The sequence below is a fragment of the Bubalus bubalis genome, chromosome 5 (assembly GCF_019923935.1).
Source record: "Bubalus bubalis isolate 160015118507 breed Murrah chromosome 5, NDDB_SH_1, whole genome shotgun sequence".
NCBI lineage: Eukaryota > Metazoa > Chordata > Mammalia > Artiodactyla > Bovidae > Bubalus > Bubalus bubalis.
In genome coordinates this window covers 107,889,650-107,901,423 of record NC_059161.1, presented here as the reverse complement: position 1 = coordinate 107,901,423, position 11,774 = coordinate 107,889,650, and the positions used below count along the sequence as shown (strand labels likewise).

Genomic DNA, 11,774 nt, shown 5'->3' with positions numbered 1-11,774 from the left:
AGACCTAGCACACATGCACATACACCCTCTATGCTCACTTTCTAGAGAGTTATTATCATAAATTGGTGCTGAATTTTGTCAAAAGTTTATTGTACATCTATTTAGATAATCATATGGTTTTTGTTCTTCAGTTTGATGTGGTGTATGACACTGATTGACTTGCAACTATCGAAAAATCCTTGCATTTCTGGGGTTAATCCCACTTGATCATGGTGTATGATCTTCTTAAAGTATTGTTGGATTCAGATTGCTAGGATTTTGTTGAGGATTTTTGCATCTGTTTTTCATCAATGTTATTGGTCTATAATTTTCTTTTTTGTGCTATCTTTGTCTGGCTTTGGTATCAGGTCCTGGTGGCCTCATAGAATGAGTTTGAAAGTTTTCCTTCCTCTGCAATTCTTGGGAACAGTTTCAGGAGGATATATATTAACTCTTCTCTAAATTGATAGAATTTACCTGTGAAATCATCAGGTCCTGGGCTTTTGTTTATTGGGAGTTTTTAAATCACAACTTCAATTTCAGTGCTTGTGATTTGTCTGATCATATATCTATTTTTTCCTGGCTCAGTATTTGGAGACTGTGCCTTTCTAAGTATTTGTCCATTTCTTCAGGTTGTCCATTTTGTTGGCATACAGTTGCTCATAGTAGTCTCTTTTGGTCCTTTGTATTTCTGTGGAGTTTTTTGTAACATTTTTTTTGTTTTTAATTTTATTAATTTGAGTCCTCTCCCTTTTTTCTAGATAAGTTTGGCTAAAGGTTTATCCATTTTGTTTATCTTTTCAAAGAACAATCTTTTCCTTTCATTGAACTTTGCAATTGTTTTCTTTGTCTACTGCATTTATTTCTTCTCTGATCTTTATGATTTCTTTACTTCTACTCACTTTAGGTTAAGTACTACTTCACACCTACCAGAATGGCTATCATCAAAAAATCCACTAAGAATAAATTTTGGAGAGGGTGTTGAGAGAAGGGAACCCTCCTACACTGCTGGTGGGAATGTAAATTTATACAGCCACTATGGAGAACAGTATAGTGGTTCTTTAAAAGACTAAAAATAGAGGTACCTTATGACTCTGCAATCCCATCCCAGAGCATATATCTGGAGAAAAACATGATTCAAAAGGATAAACAAGCACCCCAATGTTCATTGTAGAACTATAGCCAGCACAGTAGCCAAGATATGGAAGCAATCTAAATATCCATTGACAGAGGAATGGATGAGGAAGTTGTGGTGCCTATGTACAGTGGAATATTACTCAGCCATTAAAAAGAATTAAACCAGAAACACAAAAGGACCTAGAGTTTGTCATACTGAGTGAAGTATGTCAGACAGAGAAGGGGAGATATCCCCTTATATTTGGATTCTATTTGACATCCCTTATATTTGGATTCTGAAAAGTAATAATACAAATAAACTTACAAAACATAAAGAGACTCACAGTCACAACTTACGGTTGCCAGGGGGAAGGATGAGAAGAAGAAATTGTTAGGGAGTTTGTAATGGACATATACACACTGCTATATTTATTTGTATATTTATTTATTTTATTTTAGTTGGAGGGTAATTACTTTACCATATTGTAGTGGTTTTTGCCATACATTGACATGAATCAGCCAAGGTGCACATGCGTTCCCCATCTTGAACCGCCCTTTCACCTCCCTCTCCATCCCATCCCTCAGAGTCATCCCAGTACACCAGCCCTGAGCACCCTGTCTCATGCATCAAACTTGGACTGACAATCTATTTCACATATGGTAATATACATGTTTCAATGCTATTCTCTCAAATCATCCCACCCTCGCCTTCTCCCTCAGAGTCCAAAAGTCTGATCTTTATGTCTGTGTCTCTTTTGCTGTCTCATATATACAGTCAAAAATGGATAACCAACAAGGTTGTATGGTATACCACAGGGAACTCTACTTGATGTATGTGACAGCTTGGATGGGAGAGGAGTTTGGGGATGGATACATGTATGTATGTGGCCGAGTCCTTTCACTGTCAACTGAAACTATCATACTATTGTTAATGAGCTATACCCCAATAGAAAATAAAAAAGTTTAAAATTTAAAAAAGAACTGCTTTCCTTACCTATTAACATTCCTCCAAAGAACTCAAAGTCTCAGAGCGAGATAAGAGGAGGTAATAGTATATTGCAAAATAATTACCGATTTGTTCTCCCATAGGATTATAAAGTTTTCTGCAATTAAAAATATTAGACATATATTTCGAGGATCTTAATCTGATTTTTAAAGTTTTTCATAATAGCCATCATTTGGGAAATTCCTTAAAGCATCTTTTTGCTTTTAATTATTTCAAATCTTATCCAAGACTTAAAATTCCTGCCAATGGGAGCTGATTATTCAGATCATCTTGAAAACATTTTAAAGTGTTTCCTAAACATTACCAAATGATAAAATCCCCATTCTCTGACAAAGACCTACTCAGAGACAAAGAGCGTTCTTCCTTAATAACAGGGAGAGTTATCAGAGATTGATTTTTCACACTGTGATAGTTTTGATTCAGAAGAGTATTATTACTTTCAGGATGAAATTTGTAAGAAGGCTTTCTTTTCCCCTTTAGGAAAAAGACCTTTAGACCCAATGTTCTTTTTTCTCATCTATCATCTATTATGTTGTAGACTGTATGGGGAAATTATGAACTAATAAATCTCAGAGGCAAGAATTTTTTCCTGTAAGTGGTTCATTGATAGGATAGCTGGTACCATAAGTAGAGTGAACCACAGATTGCTCAATGTCTTCAAATAATGCATGAAATTTTACACTGTGGGACTTGTTAAGACACATTTCTGCATCCTACTTTTCATTCTTTCATTTCTATGAAATTTCTGGTTAAGGAAGTTTTTGAGGAAATGAAAGGACACTCAAATATGGCCACTTGGTTCTGAAGAGGACATGAAAACTGAGTACTGATCACATGAATCATGGATTGGCAGCTCCTCTTTCTGCTTCATTAACTTTACTTAGGGACTTTACTTTTCATTATCTTTAATTAGGCCTTAGGAAGCATAAATATCAACAAAGTTAGTGGAGGTGATGGAATTCCAGTTGAGCTATTTCAAATCCTAAAAGATGATGCTGTGAAAGAGCTGCACTCAATATGCCAGCAAATTTGGAAAACTCAGCAGTGGCCGCAGGACTGGAAAACGTCAGGTTTCATTCCAATCCCAAAGAAAGGCAATGCCAAAGAATGTTCAAACTACTGCACAATTACACTTATTTCACATGCTAGCAAAGTAATTCTCAAAGTTCTCCAAGCCAGGTTTCAACAGTACATGAACTGTGAACTTCCAGATGTTCATCTGGATTTAGAAAAGGCAGAGGAAGCCAGAGATCAAATTGCCAACATCAATGGATCATTGAAAAAGCAAGAGAGTTCCAGAAAAACATCTGCTTCTGCCTTATTGACAATGCCAAAGCCTTTGATTGTGTGGATCAAAACAAACTGTGGAAAATTCTGAAAGAGATGGAAATATCAGACCGCCTGACCTGCCTCTTGAGAAACCTGTATGGAGGTCAGGAAGCAACAGTTAGAACTGCACATGGAACAACAGACTGGTTTGAAATAGGAAAAGGAGTACGTCAAAGCTCTATATTGTCACCCTGCCCATTTAACTTATATGCAAAGTACATCATGCAAAATGCCAGGCTGGATGAAGCACAAGCTGGAATCAAGATTGCCAGGAAAAATATCAATAACTTCAGATATACAGATGATACCACCCTGCTGGCAGAATGAAAAGAATAATGAAAGAACCTCTTGATGAAAATAAAAGAGGGGAGTGAAAAAATTGGTTTAGAACTCAACATTCAACAAACTAAGATCATGGCATCCAGTCCCATTACTTCATGGCAAATAGATGGGGAAACAATGGAAACAGTGAGAGACTTTATTTTCTTGGGCTCCAAAATCACTGAAGATAGTGACTGCAGCCATGAAATTAAAAGACACTTCCTCCTTGGAAGAAAAGCTATGACTAACCTAGATAGCATATTCAAAAGCAGAGACATTAGTTTGCCAACAAAGGTCCATCTAGTCAAATCTATGTTTTTTCCAGTAATCATGTATGGATATGAGAGTTGGACTATAAAGAAAGCTGAGCACTGAATAATTTATGTTTTTGAATTATGGTGTTGGAGAAGACTCTTGAGAGTCCCTCGGACTGAAAGAAGATCAAACCAGTTAATTCTAAAAGAAAGCAGTCCTGAATATTCACTGAAGGACTGATGCTGAGGCTAAAATTCCAATACTTTGGCCACCTTATATGAAGAACTGACTCATTGGAAAAGACCCTGATGTTGGGAAAGAGTGAAGGCAGAAGGAGAAGGGGACAGCAGAGGATGAGAAGATTGGATGGCATCCCTGACTCCATGGACATGAGTTTGAGCACACTCCGGGAGTTCGTGACAGACAGGGAAGCCTGGTGTGCTGCAGGCCACGTAGTCACAAAGAGTCAGGCATGGCTGAGATCCGAAATGAACTGAAGGGTCTCAGAAACACAGTCAGCTTTTAGTACATCATAACTTCCACTTGAATCTTTATTGTGTATAATCAGACTTTCTTTGAGATGGAGAGCCAGGACTGATTCAAGGATTTCCCTGAAGAGAGCCTAGTGTCTCTTATTTAATATCAATATCATAAGCATTTATGAAATTTCCTGTGGTATTTCTAATCTCTGTTCATATAATTAATATAAAATTATTAATTTTTCTTTACATTGAATTATTTTCCAAAATGCTATATCATACCTTCTCTTACCTAAATTATACTAGTAGATTTAAATATTATACAGTATATTAGAATGATTCTAAGCAAGAGATAGGGAGCTATGAAAAAGTTTCAAAAAACACAATAGTTTCAAATGGCATAACCTTAAGTTTGATTCATTAGAAATTCAGGGCCTGTTGGTCTTTTCCATCTCTCTTTATTAGGAGTTGTTATGTAAAAAATAAATAAATCACCTAACTTTGGTAGCACAAGTTACCATTTTGTGTGTGGAGAAACTTTTTTTTAGCACATTGAAGACTTTTTTTGACAGCTTGATGCTTTTCTACTAATCATAGAAGCCTCTTACATTGTAAAGTAATCTTCCCTTCATTCCACTAAATATAAGTAATGTGTGTATAAATATAATTATATATGTTTATTTTTCATGTACAAACACATATATATTTCTAAAATAAGTTGAACTTTCCAAGGCAATTGCATTGTCCCAGAAAAGTACACATTCTCCAATTTTCTTTTTTAGGTTTTTGAGAAGGTTAAAAGTTTGTACAATAGCTAACCTGCACAAAATGCTTCATAAATCAAACTGGTCCTTTCATGGTTTCTCATCAAAGATAACTCTGACTCAATTTATTATTTAGTTTTAAGCAAGATGTAATTTTGAGAAGCATATTTTTATTATATTGCTTGAATTTTCAACTGAGTAATGGAGACACACTGAAGTACTTGAACTAGGGTGGGATAGAGCAATGACCATATTTCAGTGTCTATTGCTAAATAAGAGTGAGTTTAACAATGTTTATGGCTAAATAAGAGTGAGTATGTTGGGAAATGCTAAAATAATCATTAGAAGCTGCTAAAAGTTCAATATTACAGTAGTTCAGCTTAAACATCAAAAGCCATAAGTTGTGTGGTGGTTGACAGACATGGGTTGAGGTCACTGTGGTTGTAGAGGCTGTGTTTGGTGTAAGAGAAATGTTGAATATATTCTGAATGCTCTTTGAGAAAAATAACATGATTTTCAGAAATATTTATTGAGTTCTGTCTATGTACTCTACACTGTTCTTAGATCCAGAAGCCAAACAGTAAACAAAATAGAAGAGATGTTTTTCTTTATAGAGCTTATGATTTATAGAAGAATACAGGTAATCAGGGGGGAAAAGCTCTGATGAGTGTTATGGTGGAGAGTCTAGTTTAATTTATGAGAACATAAATGACAGCTGACAATTTTTAACTACTTACCATATGAAAGGCACTTTCTCAACCAGTTTACTTAGGATTTTTTCATTTGATTAACACAGTATCCCAAAGAAAGAGATGCTATTTTACCACCCCTATTTTCCCACATTGAACAGAAAAATTAAGTAACTTGTCCATAGAATTATAGTTTGTAAGTAGGAAATTAATATTCACAATTCTCTAACTCCATAGCTCCTACTCTTTTCTATGACAAGAATAAATTGATAACCTCGGTTACTGAAATGTTACAGAAAATGGCTCAGCAGGAGAATCAAGTAGAAATTTCAAGTAAATTTTTAAAAAGTATAAATTAAAGAAGGAACATGTTGTTGCTTAGTCGCTAAGTCTGTAACTCTTTGCAACACCATGGACTCTCCCCACCAGCTCCTCTGTCCATGAGATTTCCAGGCAAAAAATACTGAAGTGGTTTGCCATTCCTTCTCCAGGGTATCATTCTGACCAAGGGATCAAATCTGTATCTCTTGCATTAGCAGGTGAATTCTTTACCATGAGCCACTGGGAAAGCCTCATAGAAGGAATATGCTATGCTATGCTAAGTCACTTCAGTCATGTCTTGACTCTGTGTGACCCCATAGACGGTAGCCTACCAGGCTCCCCTGCCCCTGGGATTCTCCAGGCAAGAACACTGGAGTGGGTTGCCATTTCCTTCTCCAATGCATGAAAGTGAAAAGTGAAAGTGAAGTCTCTCAGTCGTGTCCGACTCTTAGCGACCCCATGGACTGCAGCCTACCAGGCTCCTCCATCCATGGGATCTTCCAGGCAAGAGTACTGGAGTGGGGTGCCTTTGCCTTCTCGGTGAAGGAATATACCACATTGCAATTTTTTTTTAGAGATATTTAAGAGAGAGAAGAACTGAAATGAGCTACTGAAACTCTTGAAAAATTTCAGATAAAGAAATAAGGAAACCTAGAAATAGGAACCTTACAGAAAGTATATCCATTTGGGAAATGAAATGGAATAAAACAATGTAGTAGCTTTCCCTTCAGAGGTAGATGTAATGAGGAGATGGGAATTTACTTTGGATCTACATTGAGGGATGTATAATACCTAAAATGAAAAGGAGTGAAAGATTGAGTCCCTAAGGAACTAAAGACTGATCACAATCCAAGATATATAATTTCCTTATTCCCTTTTATACAAATCTATACCCTGGGGAAAAGAGTCAGCAAGCTTCTAGCCTGTTTTTAACCAAGTGTATTACATCAGGACTCTCACATTAAATTTTCTGTGTCTAATCAAGTAGCAAGTATGATAATAAAAGGCTTTATTTTCTCTGCTGCTTGAAAGGACTGAAATAATTATCAGAAGTTATAATAGTTCAGAAAGGCTTCTCAGACATATGTCTTGGCCAGCTTCTCTCAGAATCAAAGAACTCAAGGCTCAGGAACCTGAAATTGCATTTCCAATCCCAACTGGGTAAAAACCAAGGCTAAGGGAGCCAGCCCTGAGGTTTTCTGAACTAAGGAGGGTGAGTTTCTGAATTTAATTTATAAACTTATTCCCTGTTTAGATGAAAGTATAAGGACCGAATACATGCCCATTCTTTCTCATTTTGTGCAGATCTGAGACACAGGTGAAATTGGCAGAGAAATCTGTTAGAGGGTCATCACAGAATGCTTATAGACATGTGGTGGTTCTGTCTTGATCTATCCTTCTTGCCCTTTGTTTTTCCAGCAGTTATATTTGCATATAACAGCACTGGCCTTAACTCTGAAGTGTGTGATTTCCTTTGCTATGTTTAGCTTATACAAGTCTGCAAAACTCTGTGTCCTGATAAAGATACGGCAGATTCTGTGGGACCAGGTAGGACTAGTCTCTGCCATTCCCAGTGTTTACCCTCCCTCATAGATGAGACACTGTGGCAAGGGCTGAGTTGTTCTCTAATGGAACCCTTTCTCCTGTGTCCACAGATTCCCTTAGAGAAGAATGGCTCCTGGAAATGACTCTTTTGTGACTGAATTCATTCTGTTGGGATTAACAGACCAACCAGATCTCCATCTCCCCCTGTTCATCTTCTTTCTAGGAATGTACATGGTGACTGTGATGGGAAATTTGGGATTGCTAAATCTAATTGTTCTAAATTCACATCTACATTCCCCCATGTATTTTTTCCTCTTTAACTTGTCCTTCATAGACCTCTGTTATTCTTCTGTGTTTACACCCAAAATGCTGATTAACTTCACATCAAAGAAGAATATTATTTCTTACATGGGGTGCATGACCCAGCTCTACTTTTTCTGTTTTTTTTGTCATTTCTGAATGCTATGTGCTGACATCAATGGCCTATGACCGCTATGTGGCCATCTGTAACCCACTTTTGTATAATGTTGTTATGTCCCCTAAAGTGTGTTCCAACCTTATGCTTGGTTCCTACTTGATGGCATTTTCTGGTGCCATGGCTCACACTGGATGCATGCTGAGACTGACCTTCTGTGATGCAAACACCATTAACCATTATTTCTGTGACATCCTCCCTCTGCTCCAGCTCTCCTGCACAAGTACCTACATCAATGAGCTGGTAGTTTTCATTGTGGGAGGCATCAACATCATTGTGCCCAGTCTCACCATATTTGTCTCTTATGGCTTCATCCTCTCTAGTATCCTCCACATCAAGTCCACAGAGGGCAGGTCCAAGGCCTTTAGCACCTGCAGTTCCCACATCATTGCTATTTCTCTTTTCTTTGGATCATGTGCATTTATGTATCTCAAACCATCTTCTGTTGGGTCTCTGGATGAGAGAAAAATTTCCTCTGTCTTTTATACCAATGTGGTTGCCATGATGAACCCCTTAATCTATAGCTTGAGAAATAAAGATGTGAAATTCGCTGTGAGAAAAATTCTGAGTTGTAGGTAGCTTTGATTAGAAATACTGTCTCTGTAGTTAATCACAAAGTAGGAAGGTTCTGGTTTTAATAATAACAATTTTATTGACAATCTTCTTATCTTATTTCTTTCTCACCATGTTGAAAGAAATTTGAATCTCCTGTTAATTTGTTTCCACTTCTTGTAGAGTAGATCTTCTATCTTTCCTTACTATTTGCATAATTTCCTTTCCTCACGGTCTCTTACTGTGACTTTTATGAAATTTTTTTTTAATCTCTTGGTGTTTTTCTTTAGCATTTGAACTTTTTTCCCCTCTGGAAATAGGAGGCTGGTTTACAGATGATGAAATCAGGGAATATGAGGGTGGCATAGTGTCACTGAAAGTGAAAGTTAAAGTCACTCAGTCATGTCCAACTCTTTGTGACACCATGGACTATACAGTCCATGGAATTCTCCAGGCCAGGATAGTGGAGTGGTTAGACTTTCCCTTATCCAGGGCATCTTCCCAACCCAGGGATCAAACCCAGGTCTCCCGCATTGCAGGTGGATTCTTTACCAGCCGAGCTACATAGTATCACTGCTGCTGCTGCTGCTGCTGCTAAGTCGCTTTAGTCGTGTCCAACTCTGTGTGATCCCATAGACGGTAGCCCATCCAGCTTCCTCATCCCTGGGATTTTCCAGGCAAGAACACTGGAGTGGGTTGCCATTTCGTTCTCCAATGCATGAAAGTGAAAAGTGAAAGTGAAGTCGCTCAGTTGTGTCCGACTCTTAGCGACCTCGTGGACTGCAGCCTACTTTGCCAACAAAGGTTCGTCTAGTCAAGGCTATGGTTTTTCCTGTGGTCATGTATGGATGTGAGAGTTAGACTATAAAGAAGGCTGAGCGCCGAAGAATTGATGCTTTTGAAGTGTGGTGTTGGAGAAGACTCTTGAGAGTCCCTTGAACTGCAAGGAGATCCAACCAGTCCATTCTGAAGGAGATCAGCCCTGGGATTTCTTTGGAAGGAGTGATGCTAAAGCTGAAACTCCAGTACTTTGGCCACTTCATGAGAAGAGTTGACTCATTGGAAAAGACTCTGATGCTGGGAGGGATTGGGGGCAGGAGGAGAAGGGGACGGCAGAGGATGAGATGGCTGGATGGCATCACTGACTCAATAGACATAAGTCTGGGTGAACTCAGGGAGCTGGTGATGGACTGGGAGGCCTGGCGTGCTGCGATTCATGGGGTCACAAAGAGTAAGACACGACTGAGCAACTGAACTGAACTGAACTGAAGGTGTCCTCAGTGTTTTATTCCACAGTGATCCCCATGCTGAACCCTTTAATATACAGTCTCAGGAACAAAGATGTGAAGAAAGCATTTTGGAAGGTTTTGGTGAAGAAGTGATTCTTGGCTTTGGGGTTTTATAAATGGGAAAAATAAACGGTTCCAAGTAAAATATGCTGTTTTGTTCATTTTCCCTTGTTATTCTTTTGAGTTTGTTAAACCAGGTCCTGGACTTTTTTCACAGCTGTGCCTACCTGTCCTTTAAATATATCTTTTCTTCTCCATATATTTCTTTTTTATGTTTTCTCAGGGTCTAGGTAATAATAACTGCCTTCTCAGGCAATACCATTCCTTAAGCTTTTTCCATCTTTAAGGAGAATGTATACTACTTACTCTTTTTCAGTGACTTTAATATTTCAGTGAATAGTTTCCTGGAACTGGTTCCTGGCTTTCAAATTACCATTGTCTAATACACAGATTTATAACTGACGTCCATTCTCTCATTCTCTTTCTCATTCCAGTTTAATTAACTTGTTTTACTTTAGTTTGCTCTCCTTTTTCTACTGCATATTATAAGACTGAGGCATCATTTCTAAATCACTTGATTTCCTAAGCAGCCTTAATTCCTAGAAACAGAGTGCTCCAAATCAAGATTTCTAATCTATCTTCTCAGTTGTTAGGTTAGAAATAATTTCTCTGAGCTGTTTCTCTTTCTCAGTATAAAAGATACTATTATTTTTATGGTAAGCCCTCTTCCCATTTTTATTGGTTCATTAATGAAATCTACCATCCATGTAAGTGAAGCTCCTTACCTTATTAGAAGATTACTTTACCAACAAAGGCCCATCTATTCAAAACTATATTATACAGAGTGAAGTAAGCCAGAAAGAAAAACACCAATACAGTATACTAACGCATATATATGGAATTTAGGAAGATGGTAACAATAACCCTGTGTACAAGACAGCAAAAGAGACACTGATGTATAAAACAGTCTTATGGACTCTGTTGGAGAGGGAGAGGGTGGGAAGATTTTGGAGAATGGCATTGAAACATGTGTAATATCATGTATGAAACGAGTTGCCAGTCCAGGTTCGATGCACGATACTGGATGCTTGGGGCTGGTGCACTGGGACGACCCAGAGGGATGGTGTGGGGAGGGAGGAGGGAGGAGGGTTCAGGATGGGGAGCACATGTATACCTGTGGCGGATTCATTTTGATGTTTGGCAAAACTAATACAGTGTTTCAGGTTTAAAAATAAAATAAAAAAGAAAAAAAAAAAACAACTATAGTTTTTCCAGTAGTCATGTATGGATGTGAGAGTTGGACCATAAATAAGGCTGAGCACCGAAGAATTGATGCTTCTGAACTATGGTATTGGAGAAGACTCTTGAGAGTCGCTTGGACTGCAAGGAGATCAAACCTGTCAATCCTAAAGGAAATCAGTCCTGAGTATTCACTGGAAAGACTGACGCTGAAGCTGAAGCTCCAACACTTCGGCCGCCTGATGAGAAGAGTTGACTCATTAGAAAAGACCCTGATCCTGGGAAAGATTGAAGCCAGGAGGAGAAGGGGATAACAGAGGATGAGATAGTTGAATGGCATCACTGAATCAATGAACATGAATTTGAGGAAGCTCCAGGAGATTGTGAAGGACAGGGAAGCCTGGCAAGCTGCAGT

General features: G+C 38.1%; 1 pseudogene; it reads left to right on the top strand.

Moving 5' to 3' along the window:
- Positions 1–7,930: 7,930 nt before the first annotated feature.
- Positions 7,931–8,858, top strand: LOC123465762 (annotated as a pseudogene).
- Positions 8,859–11,774: the final 2,916 nt, after the last annotated feature.